The sequence below is a fragment of the Myotis nattereri genome, assembly GCF_964212035.1.
Source record: "Myotis nattereri genome assembly, chromosome: 7".
NCBI classification, from domain to species: Eukaryota; Metazoa; Chordata; class Mammalia; order Chiroptera; family Vespertilionidae; genus Myotis; species Myotis nattereri.
This window is the reverse complement of record NC_138082.1, coordinates 44,331,083-44,352,834: the sequence shown is the minus strand read 5'-3', so window position 1 is coordinate 44,352,834 and position 21,752 is coordinate 44,331,083. Positions and strand designations below refer to the sequence as shown.

Sequence of the window (21,752 nt, the reverse complement as noted above, 5' to 3'; positions counted from 1 at the left end):
GAACCTGGCTGGAGATCCTAACCAGAACTTCGCTGGAGATCCTGGATAGAACCTGGCAGGAGAACCTCTCTATGCTGATCAACAGAACCTGGCTGGAGAACCCAACTATGCTGATCAACCGAACGCTGTCTCTGTGTCATTCCTTCTTCACCGACTCCGTCCACACCTTTGGGGACCCCTGGACCTGCTGGGGTTGGACCCCAGCACCAAACAGAATAAAAATCCCTGCCCTGGTGCAGTTTACATTCTAGCAAAAAGAGTCCCATCTGTCAGTCCTTGTGGTAGTTTTGCACTTTCTCTTGATCTGAACTCCTGGAGGTCATTATCTTGCTTGCCTCAGTCATTTGCATCCCAGATGAGTTTGTTTTCAGCTCCCCAGGTCTTTGGAGAAGCTGGGTCTCTGCATTTCCAGGTCCTATGTCCAATTTGAACTTCTCCCATATGTGCACACGCACAGGTTAACTAGGGCATTCTCCCCACCACCTCTGCCTGTATCTTCTTAGGTTCTGGCCATGGGGAGTCGGGGACTATAGAGAGAGACTTCTAGGACAGAGGTTGGGGAAAATATGAGATCATCTGGTTTAATCCACTCTCCTCCCAGACGTGGAGGCTGAGACCCAGAAAAGCAAAGTGCTTTGCCAGCGTCAGCCAGGGGGCCCTGGGCTTATCCCGGCCACTTCCTCCCAGCCTAGTGCTTTTCCGTCAGTGACACACCCTGTGGGGCTAACAGGCGGAAAGAGCTAGAAGTGGCTACAGAACAGAGATGCCGCAGGACACACGGTCAGGGAGCTCATGCTTGCCAGGGAGGGCCGAGTATCTTGTTCGACCTGAAATCCACTCTGGGCGAGGTGTCTGAGCACGTTGTGTCACATCCTCTCTGTCACCCCAAACAGGACAGGGCATAGGAGCTGGAGCTGGCTGTCCTGAAAGCTACTGTGGCTATAGGCCAGACGAAAGTTAGATTTTAAAAGTCCATTTATACAGTTTGTTTTTTTAAAAAATAATTGTTTTCTGTTTACTAGGATGAGCCAATTTTGAAAGGGTCCAATGTTGTCACAGCTGGGCTGGACTACGCTAAGAGGAAAAAAGAATTTTTCTGGATCTTATTGAATATTGGGATTAGAAACACAAGTTTCCGAGCCAACAAGGCTGATGAATCTAGGACAGAGAGAGTGAAATCACAGAAAACTCAAGCTTGCTTACCGCCTTAAAGAACTCCCACAGCCCTGGCCAGTGTTGCTCAGTGGTTGGAGCATCGGCCTGTGCATTTGGGGGTTTTACATATTCCAACACCACTCTTTTAAAATTCAAAGAAACAAAACAAGGTGTTTCTCTCACATTGATGTTTCTCTCTCTCTCTTTTGCTCTCCCTCTCTCTCTCTCTCTCTCTCTCTCCCCTCTAACTCTCCCTTCCACTCTCTCTCTCTCTCTAAAAAAAAAAAAAAAAAAGCAATGGAAGAAAAATATCCCTCGGTGAGGATTAAAAAAAAATAATAACTCCCACAAAATGTAAAACTTTAATAAGAAACCATATGATTCCTTAGTTTTCAATAATCCTTACCACCTCATCAATTAGCAGTTAAGTAAGAGCATGGGTTTGGGGTCAGAAGACTTGGATTCTCCACGTACCAGTTTCATGACGTGGAGCGAGAGCCTTAACTTTTTGAGCCTTGGCCTCTCCACTCATAAAATGGAGATAAAATCTTCCTCTCTGCAAGGTGAAAATTAAATGTGAACACTCTTTATAAACTATAAAGCCCTGCAACATTTGAATTATCTTTATTAACAAACATTCAACTGGAAGACTTTCTTCATTAAACTCAATCTTAAATTTAGTGACAATATGAACCTGAAACTCTGCTTTGGGGGTTTTACATGTTGCAACATCAATCTTTTAAAATTCAAAGAAAGAAAACAAATTCCTACAGGTATAATCATATGAATAAAAATACTTTTTCTTTTTTAAACAAAAAACAAATATCCCTCCTTTATCAAGGAAAAGTTTAGAAAGAAAGAGCCACGGGAGTGAGGTTTCGAACACGCACGTATGGAGCAGACAGACGTTGTTTCCCCAGCTGCTGAGTGCTGGGTACAAGAATCAGCATTAGCTGCTCGCCCCTCACATGGGCCCACACTGTGGACTTCCGGAAAAACCTGTTCCTCCCGAGCCTCTCCTTTCATTTTCCACCATGGAAATGCCTGGTACTTGGTCCCAAGATGCATGAAGACCTTCTTTGCTGAGATAAGCAAAGCTTTGCCACTTTTGTAGCTTTGATCCCAAACTGACTCTACAGATTTGGCCGCCCCCGCAAGCTGACTGATGGGCAGACACAGAACTGAGGGACAATGTAGTAATTCTTAAGTCTGCATCTGCTGCCCTCCAGGGCATAATTATTTTGTTTTATTTTTAAAATTACACCGTGCTCAGCACAGCCCTTGGGTGCTTGTAGAGACAACGAGCACATTGTAACAAATAAAATATCACAGAACAACAACTAATAGCTTGAAGTCATTAAAAATAAGAACCCATAAAATAGTCTATTGCTGGGCCCCTGGGGAGGAGCAAAGTCCTTTAACCTCTAAGACTGGGACACCTGAGTAAGAAGAGACTTCTCCTCGGCAGTGCAGTGGGAGCAGGAGCTGGTGGAGGAAGAACTGGAGGAGAACAGCGGGCTTCATTAGTTGATTAGGGATGCATTTTTCCCAGCAGGCCCACAAAGATCCCCGAGGTATGGGAATGGGCCAGTACTGTCCTGATGACAGCGGTGAGCAGGGGCGTATTTGAGATGACCCTTTCTTGAGATGTATAGTTCAGCTTTAAGTCGCTCACTGAAGTCTTCCCTGCTTCACTTTCCTATCAGACTTAGACCTGATGTCATCTGCCTTATTTTCCAAATAGGAAAAGTTCTGTATTACTTTAAAACTGAAAGGATACTTACCTATTCCATATGTACTAATCATAACACTAAGTAAAAATTTATAAATAAGCATACACATGCATGCACATACCCACAATGCACTCCCACATGTCTGTCTTTACAGGCCCTTCCACAGATGATGACACAGGATCATGTAATGAATCTACCAACCAAATACAAAGCTAGTCCACTAGGCATCCTATATAATAAAGATGTAATATGCAAATGGTGGTTACATAACAACCGACCGAATAACAGCCAGATCACGGATCAGCAGGAGGGTGGGGCAGCGAGCTACAAGCGGGCAGCACAGAGCTACAGGAGGGGGCAGGGCAGCAAGCTATGAGGGGAGGGGGGCCAGGGGAGCTACAGGAGGGCAGCAGCAAGCCACTGGTGCACGGATTCATGCACAGGGCTACTAGTCTTTAAAATAAAAGCGTACTTTAATTTTTCTTTAAGCCTCTGCAAAGCTTTGCATTGCTATCAAAATACTTTTGGAAATTTTGTGATGTTTCTGCTTTCCCCTTAGCTTCTTATTTCTGGCAAGGACCAAGCCCCAAAATATCTTTCCTCTGGGACATTGGAATAACTGTCCCAAAGCAGCTGCCAGACCCACAGCTACTCACAGGTTGGGGATAGATTTCGGAGGAAGGCCACTTGCAGTGTGAATTGTTTGAGTCAAAAGCCCCACCTTCTGAGATTCTCTCAGAACAGGTGTGCAGGGGGGGTTAACCTTCCTGGATTCTCTCATTTTCGTTCATGCCTCAATCTGCTGTTTCACTTCTGTTTCTTCCCTCCTTTTGTCTTGGCCCCACCCCTCCTCAGGGTTCTATTTTAGATGTAAAGAAAAAAAAATCAACCACCCCCCCACCCCCCACCCCTCACCCCCAGTGCTCTGAAGTTGCATTTCTCCTCTGCTGACTACAGTGGTGCCACAGAACTGGGATCCTTTTACCCAAGACCACCTCCCTCAAGTTCGGGATGGGTTGGAGGGTGAAGTTGGTGGATAAAGAGAGGAGGAAAGGGGTCTCCAGGAGAGCTGGCTGACAGGCGCACGCTGAGGGGCTTCCTGCAGATGAATGAGAATGAGGTTGGGACCCATCGTGTAGCCCACAGGGACCTATTCTGTGCTCACGCCCAGGCTGCTCACCTCTATATCAGTCGTTCTCAACCCTGGTTGCATCTCAGAATCTCCTGGGAATGGTTCCCAAATATACTTTTATCAAAAAAACAAAAACAAAAAACTTTTGTCCAGGCCCACTGAACTGACTCTCAGGGCCTGGGCATCACAGTTCTTTTAACAGCTCTCAGCTGGTTCTGCTGAGCAGCAGGGTTAGGAACCGCTGCTTCAGATTCCGCCCGTGGGTGTTATCCAACCCTGAGCTTCCTCCCTGCCTCCCCCGTGCTCCCCAGGAGATTCCTCTGCCTGTTCTCACGCCAAAGATGTCTGGGAGCCGGGAAGCTGAGCACGGTGGCCTAGGGAATACAGTTTAGTTGTGGAAGGGAACGGCGGTTGAAAAGAGCGGAGGTGCCGAGGCCTGAAGGAGGCTGGCCTTGCTGGTGGCACCCCCTCCCCCGTGCCCCGAGGGGTGATGGCACACAGCTTGTGGACGGGAAGCCACCTCCACTCCCGAGGGCCTAGTCCTCCTAGGACGTGGTGGCTGAGACACTTTAAGCCTCATGATGCCCAGTTTCTTTCTTGCTGGGACGGGACAGGGAAAGGCTAAGGAGTGGAGGACACCAGAGACTTGGTAGCTGTGACCCAGACCCTGGGGAGATGCAGACAATTCTCAGCCAGCAAGGGACAACTTAAAAGTTCAGTTATGTCTCTGCTGAAAGGTTCGGCAGCAGTAACCAGGATGACTGTACATGCAGATCGTGGTGGAGGACTCACAGCGGCTGCCGAGGACTCCGCTGGTCGGGGGTGGGGGTGGTTCCTGAAGCTGCAACCCTCCACGGTCCCTTCAAACCCCCAGCTGCTTAGCCCGCAGTTTGGAAAGAAGGGGGAGGCCCTTCCTTGGAGCCAGAGTTCTAGCCAACCCTCAGGGGTTTCCAACACCCCCCGGTTGCTTAGGCAACTTGTGGTCACCATCTAACTCTTCTAGGCCCGTGACTGCTGGGAGAGGGGCCTGCCTGCTGCTCAGCTCTTGCTCAGAGGTTCTGGCCATCTGCCCGCCTCCCTCTGGCACGCTCGCCGCTGCTGTTGAGCTCTTGGCTTATTTTCTGCAGGGAAGGTCTCCCTGCCTCCACCCATCTTTCCTCCAATCTCTCTCTCTCCAGATGTCCCAGAGTCTACGTGGGAAAGCATGTTCTTACAGACTCTTAAGGAGACTTTCAAAGCCCTGCCTCCCCCGGCAGCCTTGGGAGTCCCGTCTCCAGGCGGTGTGTGAAGGCACTCAGACAGAGCGTGTGACTATTTTGCATTCTCTGGGCAGAGCTGCTAACGATTCTGGGTTTCCCCTGGCACGGTTCTGACTTGTGAGCACGGAGCGCAGGCCTCACGCAGAGGAGCCGCATGGGCGGGTTCCCACTCCGAAGGAGCAAGGGTTGTACACTTTCTCGTCTAACGAAAACCCTCCCTCTTCACTCAACCTTGATGCTTCCAACTTAGTGAAGTCCGCTTCCTTGGAATTTGGGCTGTGTTTCTTTTCTTTTTTTATTTTTTCAAGAGAAATCCAAGCAAAGACCAAATGAGAGTGAATGATCTGTCCTTCAGCTAATGCTCCACCGGAGCCCCGGCTTGGGCTGTGCCCCAGCAACAAACCAGTATGTGTCAGCCACATGCAAGCCAGCCAGCCAGACCCCAACTCCTCCGGGACTGGGGACAGTCCCTTCTTAAAGAGTCAGCATAATAGTAATACATACATGTGCCTTCCAACTTCAAGAATAGTGTTTTAAGTGAAATGAAAGCCTACGGTAACTACTGTATTTGCATTCTAATCCAGTAGTCAGATCTGGACACTGAATGTGCTTTATCTTAAACCTTGTCAGAGTGCTCACGTAACCAATGGCGGGGAGACAGGAATGCCCCCAGGTAGATCCTCCAACAGCAGGCGACTGGCAGGGAACACCCTGCCTGAAACAGTCCTGCCTCGGGCGTTTCTCGCCCTGTTTCATTTTTAGGAACCAGAAAAACATGAAATGTAAAACAAGGGCTCCGGTTCTAACCAACCCACTCTACTGAGCTCCAGGCAAAACTAGAAAATGGGCCAGGCAGGCCAGGCCAGGCCAGGCTGCGGGGGCCCCCCCCCCCCCCCCCGCTCCTGTGAAAGTTAAGGACCCAGTCAGGGACACCCTACTCCCCAGCCCAGGGTGGATGGGAGCAGCTCAGGGGCGCGTGCAGCCTAGACATTTCTGTGTATGGGACAGAAGAGCAGAAAAATCAGAGACGTGTGTCAGGGAGTTAATGTGATAATTACCATGATAATAATAAAAATAATTATGGCTACTAGGATTCTTATCCTAGTTCTGCGTAGAGGTTTTGTGACCTTGGGCAAGTCATTTAACCTCTCTTTCTTCACCTGTAAAACGGTGATAATTATCCACGCTGCCTTGTCCCAGGGTTATCATAAGAACCAGAGAGATTGTGTTTTTTGGAAATTATAAAGTTGATTTTTAACCTGTTTAGATGGTTCATTCTTTTTAAGGCTACTTAATGTCAATAGACATTCAATAGCAGATAACACACCTAAATGTTATACCTTGTAAATAATATCTCAGTTATCTATTGATAGCTAAATATGCAAGATTTGATGGGCACATCTGCTATATTGTATTTTTCTTATAATATTTCAAACTGTTACTGGGGATATGTAAATAGCCTCACTGCATAAAAGCAGATTTCATGGCCTTTGCTAAAGTGGCTCCCACCTAGTGGTGTGGTGGAGTTCCCAGAGTCCCAAAGGGGTGCTGTGCCCAACTCTGAGTGGGTGGTGCAGGCCTTTAACTAGGCCACATAAAAATCATATCTTCTCTCATTGAACGCAGCTATCTCTATGATTTGTGAATAGGCTGCTCAATGAGTTCAGAAAAACATTTCCCTCTAGCTCCAGCTGGCAAGATGTCAAGATTGAAAAACACATTTCCTGGTTCCCTTCTTGCCCCAATTGGGATGGATGACCCTAATTCTCACCACCCCATTTCCTTAAGCCATTAGCAGTGATTGAATCTCTGCCCATCCCAATGAGCCCCACACAGACGACTTTAATGCACAGCGGCACCCGTAATAGAGAGAACTATGTTGTGAAACTTCAAATTTACTTTTAATTTCAGCTCTGACAGACCAAATAGAAGCCATGGCTCATACTTTGCTATAGCCACTTAGCACTGGCGGGAAATCCAGGCATCGCCCAGTTTGTAGCAGCTGCCCCCTCTCGTTAGCCCCTGGTCAGGTTGCCCTATCTCCCTGTCTATCGTGGTGGTTTTCAGTCCATAGGAAGGGTTCACCTTGACGGAGCTGGTTTAGAAAGGGCAGCTGGGAGCCTGCGTCCCGGAGGCACTGGGGATCCAATAGGAGAGAGACAATAAGACAGCCACGTGTCCTCTCACTGCACATCCACTCACTGCACATCTAAGTCACGCTGCATGAGGAAGGAGTGTCATGAAACACACAAAGCATTACAAGCAATATTCAGCTTCTTAAGTGACCAGGCATCGTTTACCTGCTACACGGTTTCAGAGTAGGAAAAGATAATAATAGCAACAACACCATTGACTATTACCTCTCTTTATCCTCATAATAAACCCATGAAGTACCATGATCCCTGTTTTATAGGTGAGATAATACAGTGGTTCTCAACCTTCTGGCCCTTTAAATACAGTTCCTCATGTTGTGACCCAACCATAACATTATTTTCGTTGCTACTTCATAACTGTCATGTTGCTACTGTTATGAATCGTAATGTAAATGTCTGATATGCAGGATGGTCTTAGGCGACCCCTGTGAAAGGGTCGTTCGACCGCCAAAGGGGTCGCGACCCACAGGTTGAGAACCGCTGGGATAATAGGAAGCTTAGAAAGGCTGAGTAACTTGATTCACAATCCAGAGCAAAAATTTCCACCCAGACTTATCTGATTCCCAAGCCTTTGCCTTTTATCACTGTGCTCAGCTGCCTTCCATCGTCCTGGGAGTCAGCCTGAAAACCTTCAGGAAGGTGAGGTTGAACTCGACCTTGTGGGCAGTGTGTGGCTTGGACTGCCTTGGATTGAGGGGGAAGGTGAGAGGACATGTTCCAAATCACTCAGTTTATATCCCTGTGGCTTAAAACACTGCCTAGTACAGTTGGCCCTTGAGCAACACAGATTTGAACTGCACAGGTCCACTTATATGCACATTTTTTCAGTAAGTACATACAATACTGTAAATGCATTTTCGTTCCTTATGATTTCCTTAGTAACATTGTCTTTTTTCTAGCTTACTTTATTATAAGAATAGTATATAATACTTATAATGTACTAAGTAAGTGTTCATCAACTGTTTATGTTATCAGTAAGGCTTCTTTCTGGTCAACAGTAGGCTATTAGTAGTTAAGTTGGGAGAGAGTCGGAAGTTATACATGGATTTTTTTACTGCATGGAGCATTGGCATGTTATTCAAGGGTCAACTGTATAGGGCAAAAGCTCAATACCAACTTAATGAATGAATGAGAAGCTGTACAAACAAAGGCAAAGAGATGGGTATAAGGGTGGAGAACAAAAGCTGGGAAAGGGAAAATGAGGAAGTGGAAGAGGAAAGAAGAGCAAAGAGACCAGATCAGAGCACAGTGTTCATTATGGCAAAGGGTAACATACGAGCTTATGTCAACCACATGGAACAACTTAATAGGGGGCTAACATTCTAGGGTGAGGAATTCAGATTTAGGTGTAGGCATTGTCATAAAATAAATCCCTAAAGAGGGGCCCGACAAGGTGAAAGCCCTGATTTAGAAGGATTAATCTGACTTAGTGAGCAGGAGGGGCTGGAGGTAGAGGGACCAGAGACAGGGAGACCAGCAGATGCTGCTTCCATCACGTGAGAACACCAGGGAACTCGCTGTGGAGGGGGTGAGTGTGAGCTAGAGGAAGAGCCAGGCACACACCTGTGTCTTACTTAAACAGACAAGAGAGTTAGGCATCCTATCATGACTGAATTGTCTACAAGTAGAAGACAGTAAGGAAACATACAAACCCTCTTCATCCACAGCACACTCAGATCGGGAGATATTTTAAAATTATCCAGCACAGCTTCACTGTACAAAGAGGTACTTTTTAAAATCTTTGGTCACCAGGTCAAAGGAATTGGCTACTGGTCTGCGTATGTGGTTTTCAGTGCTTTTAATGATCTTCATTGACTTGAGGTGGTGTTGTTTTTGTTTTGTTGTAAATCAGTTCCTTTGTCAAACAGGTGGACCCTCTTGCTAATAAGAGTCATGAGCCATAGGCACCCCTTGCTATAGAAACGTCCCCAGCCAGAGGGCCAACTTGTTGAGATCAAGGCCAGGTCTTCTCCTTTTGAGGGACCCTCACAGTTGGTTCAGCATTGGAGACACAGAAATGGAGGCTTCACCAAGATCTGCTGCCTTGACTTCCTAGGAACTGGGAGAGCTTTCCCTCTAAGTTCTGTACAGAGTTGGCACTTAGCTGCTCCTAATAAATGCTCAAAGAGCTACCGAAGCTCCAGTGTGTGCCCAACGTCAGTTCTCTGACTATACTTTGTCCACATACACCCATAGGGGTTTTGCCTTTAAGAAATGCACGTGAGGGTTGGTAGTACTCTGTTACTCTGTGAACACAAAAGGATTTGAAAGTGCAGACCTATGGATGCCCATTCAGTCATTCAACAAGGTGTTTGCTGCCTACTAACTATCAGGCGCTGTTTATGCCACTAAAAATGTTATCTGTGAACAACAGAGGCAAGTCTGCCTTCGTGAAGGTTACCTTCTAATAGAAGGAGGCAGGTAATAAACAACAAATACAGCAAATAACTAAATTAGTAGGTTGGAAAGTGGTAAGTGTTATGGAGAAAATAAGGAGTATGGGGAGTGGGAGCAGTATCACAATTTTAATTAAGATAGAGTAGGCCTCACTGAGATTGTGGCATTGCTCAGAGACCTGCAGGACACAACCGTCTGTGTTGTCCCTTAATTGGAATACTTAAATTAAAATCTGTCCTAAAACACCAAACTTAAGGTAAAGATAAAGCATCTGCTTATATCTGGTAGGAGCCAATTTGGAGACAGGTCCTCTTTTCATGAAGCTAATCAGACACATGTTTTAAACACTTCCATTTTCACAACAAAAGCAATCAGAAATTTTCTGAGGCAGAATGTGTTAAAACGCCATCTCCATAACCCTGTTTGTGTAAAAAAGTTCCCCTTGTTAAAGATTTGGTCTTCCCCGGCAGTGCCATGCTTTCTCTGAAAACCACAATAACAACGACTCTCCTATCAAGATTCAAAACAGAAACCAAAATCTGCAGGAGATAATTAACTAGCCAACAGCAAGTCTTAGCATTAATTCGGTGGTATGTGAGGTTATGAAAATTCCCTCTGCCAGAGAAACAATCCACTGTCTCATTGCTCACCCAGCCACCTTTCCTTCCCACTTGGTGCCACACTTCTGGCTTTTAGAGGGGGAAAAAGAGGAGAGGCATGGAGTTATCCTATATAATAAAGAGGTAATATGCAAATTGACCATCATGCCCTCACACAAGATGGCTGCCCCCATGTGATCATAAGATGGCCACCACACGATGGCCAGCAGGGGAAGGCAGTTGTGGGTAATCAGGCCAGCAGGAGAAGGCAGTTGGGAGGGACCAGACCAGCAGGGGAGGGCAGTTGGGGGCGATTGGGCCTGCAGGGGAGGGCAGTTGTGGGGGACCAGGCCTGCAGGGGAGGGCAGTTGTGGGGGACCAGGCCTGCAGGGGAGGGCAGTTGGGGGTAATCAGGCTGGCAGGGGAGCAGTTAAGCGTCGATCAGGCTGGCAGGCAGAAGCAGTTAGGGGCAATCAGGCAGGTAGGCAGGCGAGCAGTTGGGAGCTAGCAGTCCTAGATTGTGAGAGGGATGTCCTACTTCCTGTGGGATCGGGCCTAAACTGGCAGTTGGACATTCCCCAAGGGGTCCCAGATTGGAGAGGGTGCAGGCTGGCTGAGGGACAATCCCCTCCCCCTCATGCACAAATTTCATGCATCAGGCCTCTAGTATGTTCTATAAATTTGATATCTGTCCAACCAATGATCGATCACAAGTTATGTTTAAGTGCATGTTGTTAAAGTGTAACCTCGCTTCCAGATTGAAAGCAATTGTGATACGAATGCTTATTTTCAAGACTTTCGGATTCCAAATGGCTCCCAAATCTAGGGATTTGGTCTTGAACAGAACCAATTTAGAGAAAGTTCCTGTGGGAAGCTTTCACGATTCCTGAAACACAATGGTTGTCCCAGAAATTAGAAGGTCCATAACGTGAGTTTGTGTTACATGTTTTAACTGAGTTTGTAAGTGGTGTTCATGACTACTAAGTGGCTCTGTTCATGGATTCATCCATCAGAGCCAATACCGCCACTCCACGTGCCTGCCTCCCGCCCGCCTTCCTCTGGCAGCTCATATATCTTCACTTCTGACTTTGCTCCACAGAGCTCGGGCCTTCCCCAATTCTGAGCTGCCAACAGCAGAGCGCTTGGCTGGAGCACTTTTAAATGTTCATGTGAAAGGAAGGAACTCAACTTCTGCTTTTGGGTCATTTAGTAACAGTTGCTCTATTTCTTTTTCTTCTATTAAGCAATCTATTTGCACAGAAAAATATAACCACCAAGTGATTTTTTAAACCAAGTATTAAAAGTAATGATAATAAATTAGAATATGCCAGGCATTTACATAACCTACCATGCTCACTGGACACATCTAGCAATGTGTTGTGAGCCCTTTCAGAGGGGAAATAACAAAGAACTTAAATGACCAAAAATTTTTTTATCAAATAAAGAAGAAAAAAAGGAGGAAGACAAGGAGGAGGAAGGGGAGGAGGAGGAGGAGGAGCAGGGGGAGAAAAGCATGGCTTAATTGTGATTTGACCTGACAAGGAACACTGCCTGCTTCAAGTAAAACTACTTCAGACCATTGGGCACATTGTCAGGTTGATGTTGACAATGTGCCCTGTTTATTTTCTCCATCTTTGCCAGACACTCAGTTCCAAGGCTTAATGTAGAACCAGTAAATATATCTGTTAAAGCACAGGAAGAAATGAGAAAATGGATGTTTTCTTCCTCAGGGAGGCTCAATATATAAACATTTTCCCTTTGAACTCAGGACTTTCCACATCCACAGAGCAAACTTGATCTCACTATAACCTCAACCACCCCCTCCGGTGGGAAGGAATTAACTGTGACGAGATGAAGCAATATGCCCAAGATCCGAGCGCAGTGACCGTGTCAGCACTGGAATTCAGGTCTGCTGACCGCCAGAACAGGCCAGTGCTCTTTTGCCCAAGGCTAAACATATAACTAACAAGAAGGTAAAATGAGTCCCTGCTTTCTAACTTCCAGCAACACCCAACTTCCCACCCTCTCCCACCCCCCACAACACATCTTACTTCTGTAAACAGGCAATTGTGACCAGCGTCTCTTCTAAGGCTTTTTGGTTGAGTGCTGCCTGACTTAGCTGCAGGGCTGATATTCTAAATATGTAACAACTGGTATGACCCAAGCACTGTCCAATCAGAAGAAGCCCTGGCCCACTGAAGGGTCAGGCACCTGGGGGCTCCCCTCACCTGCAATGGGCCACATTAGCCCAAGGGGGGTGGGGTGGAATCAGAGGGATCCCAGGGAAGCTCTGCGTAGGGCAGCTTCGGAAGGGAAACTTGTAAAGGATCCAGTCTTCTGTCATTTGTATGCCGTGTGTACAGTGTTTTTGATTTATCATTCATTCAACAAATATTAAATCCCTACGATGTGCAGAATCTCCTGGGAAAAACAAAGGCAGTCAGACATGCCCTCACGTCTTAGCTTATTTCCTGATAGACTACATAAGAAATGTCCCTCAGTAGCTACACTAGATACCAGAAAGTGGTCTGTGATTTAAGATGGGTCCAGGAAAATGGGTGTGGCAGACAAAAAAAGGAGGGATCTTTCTGCTTGTAGATCAGAGAAGGCTTTCTGGAGCGCTCATTCCAGCTGTGGTTTTTAAAGGGTGGGGAAGATTTCGTGAGGAAGAGCTAAAAGGGACCAGGCTGCGGGAAGAAGAGAAGTGGCACACACAGGTAAGCAAGCAAGAAGGCAAGAAGGAAGGAAGGGAGGGAGGGAGGGAAGGAGGGAGGGAGGGAGGAAGGAAGGGAGGGAGGGAGGGAGGGAGGGAGGGAGGGAGGGAGGGAGGGAGGAAGGGAGGAAGGGAGGGAGGGAGGGAGGGAGGGAGGAAGGGAGGGAGGGAGGGAGGGAGGAAGGGAGGGAGGGAGGGAGGGAGGGAGGGAGGAAGAAATGGTCAGGTAAGTAAAGGCAACAGCTGTAGTCCATCCTGGCTAGAGTGCATGCGAAGGCATTAGCACTCAGTGGAGGTGGCAGACAGATAAGGGGTGGGAGTGATCCCTGCAGTTCAAGGCCAGTTCCCTGGGAGCCCTCTCATTTCTAAATTGGCCAGGCACTCCCTCCCTCAGTTCTTAACAAACTAAAGAACAAGCAGGCATCTGCCAAGTGGCCTGAGGAAATTCATATCCTTGCCTGGCTCTGAGGAGGCAGGCGAGTGTTGGCGATTGAATGCTGCCCCTGGAACCGCTGCCTGGGAACAGGATGCATTCTCCCAGCCGGCTTGGAGGCAGCCCAGCGCTCTAATCCAATCTGGTTCTGGAGCCAGAAGGGAGTGCTCGGCCATGGGCGGCGGGTGCTCCCTAGTTCAGTGATGGCGAACCTATGACATGCGTGTCACAGGTGACACGCAAACTCATTTTTTTTGGTTGATTTTTCTTTGTTAAATGGCATTTAAATATATAAAATAAATATCAAAAATATAAGTCTTTTACTATGGTTGCAAATATCAAACAATTTCTATATGTGACACCGCATCAGAGTTAAGTTAGGGTTTTTCAAAATGCTGACACGCCGAGCTCAAAAGGTTCGCCATCACTGCCCTAGTTCCTAGCACAAACTCAATGTAGTTGGAGGTGGGGAAGGGGAGGGCTGGCAAAAGACAGATCTAAAGTAGGAGTAGGCAGAGAACACCAGGAGAGGGCATTGGAGAAGGATGGTTGATTCTCAGAGTCTGATGTAGAAAAACTTGGGAGAGATTAGAAAGTTGTTTTGCCATCCTCTAGAGTAGATGAGTCCCTCATAATGTTAGTTTAATGACAGAAACTAGTAATGTAATAAAAGTAAGAGCATGGGCTGCAGGGATCCACCAATCTGGTCCAAGCCCTTGCCTTGTCAGGAGAGCACAGTTCCTATTTCCTTAGAGTGATGCACTGGCAGCGAGGGTGCATGGATTCAGGTGAAGTTAGGAAAAGGGAAATCAGTGAGCAACAATTTGTCAGTGCTTCTCTACCATAATGCAGGGAAGACGGGGCTCTGTTCTCCAGGACTGTAGAGTCCTCACCAGAAATACCTTAGAGCAAATGCACATGGGATAACTGGCCACCCTGTCTGAGGGCTGTGCTCCCTGAGAGCAGCCCGCTCCCTCTGCCCTTAATCTGCCTTCTGATCTGCAACCCAGTTTCCCGAGTGGACTTGTGTTAGCGCATCCTGTATACATAGCCAGCACAGTTTTCAGACAAAGCCTTTCTCCTATTGCCCTGTTTTTCAGATTGGAGTCTTTAATCACATTCACAGAGAGGTCCATGAATTCTTTAGAATAACTTTAAAGTTAGTGTTTTCATTTTCAAGATAAATAAAAAATTTAACATAAGCATTACCTGGATTGACACCTTTTTTACAGAGTAATGCCATGTCATAGCAAAGCCCAGTCTGGATTTGCCCTTATGGCTGTTTTTAAAGTCTCATAATGTAAGTGTGAATTTAATGTTACCCAAACTGGGATATAGTCAAGAGTCTCCAAGTTTTCAATTTTGAGGAAGAGTAGCTGTTATAACGAATCTAGCAGGCTGGTTTACACATCAGTCTCATGAGTTTGGCTAAGATGACCTGATCCTTTCCAGCTTAACCACTCCGAGTGAAGAGGCCCAGAAGTTACTGACCCTGAAAAGGTGAGGATCAGATCCGTCATATTTGTACCAATATATTGCCAATCAGCAAAGCAGCCAGATGCCTCCTGAAAAGCTCTGCTCTCTTTAGTGGGACAGATGGATTGTGATTTGTTAATTGGAGAAACCAATCTTAGATTTGAAATAAAAGACTTTGGTCCTAAATCCCTTAATCTCTGCTCTGAAACTTATAAAATACTAGAGGCTCCGTGCATCAAATTTCATGCACTGGAGGGGAGTCCCTCAGCCCAGCCTGCCCCTTCTCACAGTCCGGGAGCCTTCAGGGGCAGGAGGCAACCCGGTGATCAGGGGAAGGCGACGCCCCCATCACACCTCTGCTGCTGCCACTGCCGGCAGTGCAAGCCTAGGCCAGCCCTGGTTACCTGAGCCTTTGGGCAGCTGCCATCTGAAGTTTGCCTGCGCCTCGGGCTGGCCCTGGGTGGCTGGGGGGCTAAGGGGACTGGGCACCACCATCTTGTGGCTGTGGGTGCCACCATCTTTGAGGGCATGGCAGTCAATTAGCATATTCCCTCCTTATTGGCTGTGGGTGCTGCCATCTTTGTGATGGCATGAGGGTCAATTAGCATATTCCCTATTTATTAGATAGGATAGGCAATACTACTACTGCTACTACCATCACCACCCCCAGGGATGTTGTGCTAATAATTTCTGGCTTTCTGCCATGCTGGGTCTGTGTAGCCCCACTCCTGACACAGTACTCTAGGGGCTTACAATTTGATGAGATGAGAACAGAGAGGCATGAGAAAGAACAATGTTTGGGAAAGTCATCCCTGAAGTCTGGAGACTAGCTCTGGGGGAACTAGCAAAGTTTCTTTAGGCAAATAGTGCATCTCCCAGTTGCAGTAAACATTTTGGATGCAAGTTACAAAGTAACAGAGGGAACTCATTGGCTCTTATAACTAGGGGTACAGGGTGGGTCCCGCTTCAGGTGTGGAGGCAGCGGCTCTGCACTGCCCTCAGGACAATCTCTTTTTGCCCCCCCCCCCCCCCGTCCCTCCCCTGGTCATCCTGCCAAACACAGCATGTGCCTCACCCTCAGGCTGGCTCTCCTCATGGATGAAGTATGGCTGCCAGCAATGTGCAGGCTACATGCTTCCTCATTTGGGGCGCTGCTTATGCTCAGCTTTCCAAGCAAGAATTCCAAGATTTATCCTGATTAGAGTCCTTGACATCTCTCTCCTCCAACATTCCACATCCAGTCTATCAGAGAATTGTTGGGTCTACCTTCAAAATATATCTACATCCAACCAGCCCTCACCACTTCCACTGTTACCACCCTATTGCCAGCCATTGGCATGTCACCTGGATTATTGGAGTCATTTCCTAACTGGTCTCCCTGCTTCTGCTCCTGTCCTCAGTGCAGTAGCCTGAGTGATACTTTACAAATGAAAGTCAGACCACGTCACTGCTCAGAATCCTCCTATAGCTTCCCATCTCGCCAACTGAAAGCCAACAGCCTATAAGGGCGTGATCTGGCTCCCCTGTAACCTTTCTGACCTCACTGCCTGTCACCGCCCCCCCCCCCCCCCCCCCCGCACCACCACCACACACACACACTCCACTCCGGCCACACTGGCCTCTATTAACTGGTTTCTATTAACATGCCAGGTGCGCTCAGCTAATGATTGGGGACTCTGTATTGGCTGTCCCTTCTGCCTGAGACACTCTTCTCCCAGAGAGCTACATGGCCCACTTTCTTTCTTTTTTTTTTTTTTAAATATATTTTATTGATTTTTCACAGAGAGGAAGGGAGAGAGATAGAAAGTTAGAAACATCGATGAGAGAGAAACATCGATCAGCTGCCTCCTGCACATCTCCCACTGGGGATATGCCCGCAACCCAGGTACATGCCCTTGACCGGAATCGAACCTGGGACCTTTCAGTCTGCAGGCCGACGCTCTATCCACTGAGCCAAACCGGTTTTGGCTACATGGCCCACTTTCAAGTCACTTTGTCAGTGACGCCTACCCAAGGCACCCACTGAAAATTGCCAGGCCCACAGACACCCTGCACTCAGGATCCCGCCCTTACTTATTTTTCCCCACAGTACTGCTCACCTAGGATATTTATTGATTGATTGACCGTTTCCTCCCAGCTAGGATGTAAGGTATTCTTGTCTATTTGTTTTACAGATGTTTCCCCAGACCCCAGACTAGTATTTAGTTGATAGCAGGTGTTAAAAAATTTTTGTTAAGTGAACAAATGCTTTCGACTGACCTGGATACCCAGTCTACTTCTGAAGTCTTGGGTGGGAAGGCGGTGGTGCTTAAATCCTTACAGCTGGGAATAGGACCTCCCAAATTGGACTAAACTGGGTGACTCCAGAGCTTAGAGTTTAGATTATGCTCCAAGAAAGAAGCTGGTAAGAATCGACAGGTAATGAGGTTAACAGCACCCGTAGTGGTTATTGAATATAATTATCCCTGGGTCCCATCACAAAACTACAAATCAAAATTTTGAGGGGCGGGGTAATCAATCTGCTTCCAAAAATATTTCTTTCTTTCTTGTTCTTTTTTATTTTTATCTTTTTAATCAGCAGGCCCAGGTGATTCTTCTAATCACTAAAACTGAGAATAGTTTGCAGAATGCTCAGCAGGCTCAACACAGGTGTAATAGGAAACACGACTATACCATGACAAAGAGAACTGAGATATAATGAGTGGTATTAAGCGAACAGAAGGAAGAATGTATAAATAGAAGAGGAAAGATGTTCTCACATTTAGAAGAAGGAAACCCAAAGACCAACATGTGGGGAGTGTGTTCCCAGCACTGTCCAAGGAACGGAGACTAGACCTCGGGATGACAGACAATCTGGTCCCTAGCCAGGGTTGGGAGGTGATTTGTCAAGCTCTGCAATGTGAAATGGTCTACAGAACCACCGGTATTAGTTTGTTAGGGCTGCCTTAAAAAGTTAAAGCAACCAGCTGGTTTAAACTACTTATTGTCTCAAAGTGCTGGAGGCTAGACGTCTCAAGGAGCTGGCAGGATTGATTCCTTCTGGGTGTGGGCTGGGCGGCGAGGGGGAATGCATTCTGTGCCCCTCTTCTGGCTTCTGGGGGTTTGCCGGCAATCCTTAGGGTTCCTTGGCTTAAAGATGCATCATGCCGATCTCTGCCTTCATCCTCACATGACCTCCTCCCTCTATGTGTGCATCTGTGTACAAATTTTCCTTTTTTTACAAGGACACCAGTCATAGTGGATTAGGAGCCGCTCTATTCTTAATCTTAACAAAGTTCATCTGCAATGAATCTGTTTCCAAATAAGGTCACATCCTGAGGTGTTAGGAGTTAGGACTTCGACATGTGAATTGGGAGGGGACACAATTCAACCCATAACACCATCCCTTTCTCTTTTGTGATTGTGAGATCGCCAAACAACTTCCTGGGCACTGGGAGTGTTCCCGGGTACCCAGGATTGAGCAGCGAGGGTCCTGGAGAGCACGGCCACGCGCCCTTGGTCACTGGAGATGAATGTCCCCATGTGAGCGGTCATGCCGTTCACTGAAGAGTCCTCGGTGAGTCTGGCTAGCATGAATCCATTCCCGAAAGCCTGGTCACTGTAGTTGCACTGACAATGTGAGTTTTGGGGACTACACAGCTGTCAAACCCCATCTATCCAAAATGATGGATGTCATTACAAAGGGGGTGGAGATACCTGAGTCGCAGGCAGGGATTCCCAGATATTCGGCCACAGACAGTCCATCCTTTCACTGGTCCCTCTTCCCTGAACAACAGGCATTTTGAAAAGTGGTAAACTTCTGAGCTCGTCCTAGGACCTGAGTGAATAAAGCTGTCAACCCAGGAACATGCCCACCTGCCTTTACTAAGCTCTGACAAGACAGCCACGTACCTTTTGTATCTGGGACCCTCCACCCAGGAGAAGAAAGGTCTTGATTTCAACTTAAATATTCTTGCTTGTCAGTATCCTTTTCTGGCTTCATCAAATGTCTTTCAGGTCTCGTGTCCCTAAAAAGAATACAGGGCTAAGACTTAGTGGAAGATCTCAGAAGGCCCAGACATTGTCATAAACTAGGAAAGATGTTCTCTTAGACTACCTTAGAGATTTTATCGATTAATCTCCTTGTCTATCCATACAAAAGGACACAATCAAATGGCCTTAAAATGGCTCAGTTATGGTTGGTTACATATGTCACATGAACTCTCTGGGCCATTAACACTAATTCTAAGCTGGAGAGTTTTAGATCCAGGCTAGGTTTTTATTTAAAATTCAAATCACAATAGCCAAAACTTGAGTACAATGAGATTTCCAAACCCTAGTCGTTGACCCAGAATTTAATCCAATAAAATTTTAATACAGTTAGAAGCCCTCTTACCAGAACACTGCTTAACCAACTCACTGGCTTAACCTTCACTCTCCATCCCTCTCAAACCCCCACTGATGCCAGGTGTACTGAATGCTAGGAGGCTACTGTTTAACACAGTATTTTTCAAACTGTCAGTCTTCATATCAACGTACTGGGTTGAAATAAATTCACTGGGTCATGACTAGCATTTTAAAAATGAAACAGAACAGAATGGTTGAATAGTATGCTTAGAATCACTTATTTCTTCTAAAATGTGTTTACTGCCTCATAAAACAATGAAATATGAGTGTGGGGAAAACCCCAAACAAAAAAAAGGAGACATGAAAAATGACATAAAAATAAAGCTGAATGCTTTGAAAAGATCCTATAAAGGCAGGCCACTTAAAAATAAGTAATAAAAACTGATGTTAAATTAGTTTTGAGCTAGAAAACTGTAAGAGATGAGGAAGAAATTGTAAAGCCTAAAGGAACTCCACACAGATACTGTTTTATGTGTCTTTAGCTCTTTCTCCACTGTAGAGAAACAAAGGCAAGAAATCCGAAACCCAATCTATCAAGAGTGGGATTAATGCAAGGAAAAAAATGAGTAATTTCAATCAGATCACCCACACAGTGAGCCCAACACCTAAAGACTGGGGAATGAATGTACAATTATATGCTCAAAGTAAAAATAAAAAGCTTAAAGTTCAATATGTTTTATAATTTCAATGACACCTGACAAAAGGACATATATTTTTAAATTTGGGCCAGTTTTTAAAATATGATGAAATAGGATTTGAATGTTATAAACTCATTGCACCTATCAATGAAGATAGAAACCACAAAACAACTACCTTGGCCAGTGTGTTCAGTGGTTAAAGCATCACCCCTCATGCTGAAGGGTCTCCAGTTAGATTCCCGGTCAAGGGCATGCAGATTTGATCCCCAGCCCTGGTCCCCTGGTCCCCTGGTCCGGGCGCATGCAAGAGGCAAGCAATTGATGTGTCTCTCTCACGTCGATGTTCCTCTCCCTTCCTATCTTCCTCTCTCTCTAAAAAATCAATGGGAAAAAAATATCCTTGGGCGAGGATTAACAACAAAATGAAATCACAAAGCAACCTCTTAATGTGTCAAAGAATGACATGATTAGAGCAAAGGACAGGAAACACACACACACACACACACAACACAGTTTCACACCAGGAAGGACTACTCACTCACAAGCTAAAGACTCATGACCAGCCCAGATAACTAATTTTCTGCAAATCTTTTCCTGCTTCCTTGGCACTGTCCTCTCGCCCCACTAGAAGTAGCTTCTCCTTCATGTCCCACTTACTGCTGTAAGTCTGTCTACGGAGGGACCTACCAGAGCCCCTGAAATAATTCCCGGTACATCACTGTTTATATATGCATGTCCACCAATTAGACCCAAAGCTCCTGACAGATAAGGGCCCAGTCTTGCCTGGTATTCTTAGCATCAGCCTGGCGCCTGGCACTTGGTAGGTGCTTATTAAATGTTCGTTAAATGAAGCGACTCTGTGCACAGATGAAGTATTGTCCTAATTTTCAATAAAATGGAACGTAACTGAAGTAATTTGGAAAATATTTTAAAGTGTTTAGTAATAAAGGTGGGAGGCACTGGTGTGGCAAAGAAAGATCCAAGTTCACTAGACTGTTACAGCTAGGCTGAAATAACCATCCAGACAATTCCCCTCACTTTGCCTTCACTGTGGACCGACTATGAACCCTTCTATGATGTTGTTTCCCTGCCTGGGATCTTGAAACTACAAAAGTAGTCCCCTAAGTAGGCAGGACAAAAGGAAATGTCTTTCCACGTCAAACTGATGAGCTGATTTTCTACCATGAGTCAGAAAAGATTGGCTGGTCTGGGAAAAATAAATAGAGCAAAACTACTGCTTTATTCTCAGGATATTTCCCCCTCTATCTCTAACTATCCAAAATATGATCATTTTTATCAGCTAAATTATATACATAGTATTTTTCCTGAGTTACAGAGTAATATATACGAACCGTGAAAACAAATTGGAGAGAACTAATAATTACAAAGCCGCAGGGGGGAAACCCACTCCTAACCCTCCAACACCAGGGCATCAGATCTCACACCTGGCGTCTGGCATGTTCCCATGGAGCCTGGGCCTGGGAGCAGAGAACGACAGGCAGGAGGGAGAACAGATGCGACAAACGTCACTAGTTAATGATACAATTCCCAGGAGATGGGCATGAGCGGGGCAGGCCCGTTTCTGGGCCCTGTTTGAGATCCTCAGAGCTCGGGTCCTATTGGAAGCCGGGGCTCCCCTGGGGACCTCCAGCCTTGGGGGCCGGGACAAGTTGCGTGG

The 21,752-nt window shown here is 46.4% G+C and overlaps 1 long non-coding RNA gene across 1 annotated transcript in view; it reads right to left on the bottom strand.

The window, feature by feature from the left end:
- Window positions 1-19,057, bottom strand: part of LOC308522309 — a 37,099-nt gene extending 18,042 nt beyond the window's left edge. The window contains exons 1-2 of the long non-coding RNA XR_013996231.1: window positions 18,942-19,057; window positions 18,747-18,867 (exon numbers count right to left, since the gene is read on the bottom strand). This is a non-coding gene — a long non-coding RNA (uncharacterized lncRNA). The remainder of the gene's footprint in view (window positions 1-18,746; window positions 18,868-18,941) is intronic.
- Between the last annotated feature and the right edge of the window lie 2,695 nt (window positions 19,058-21,752).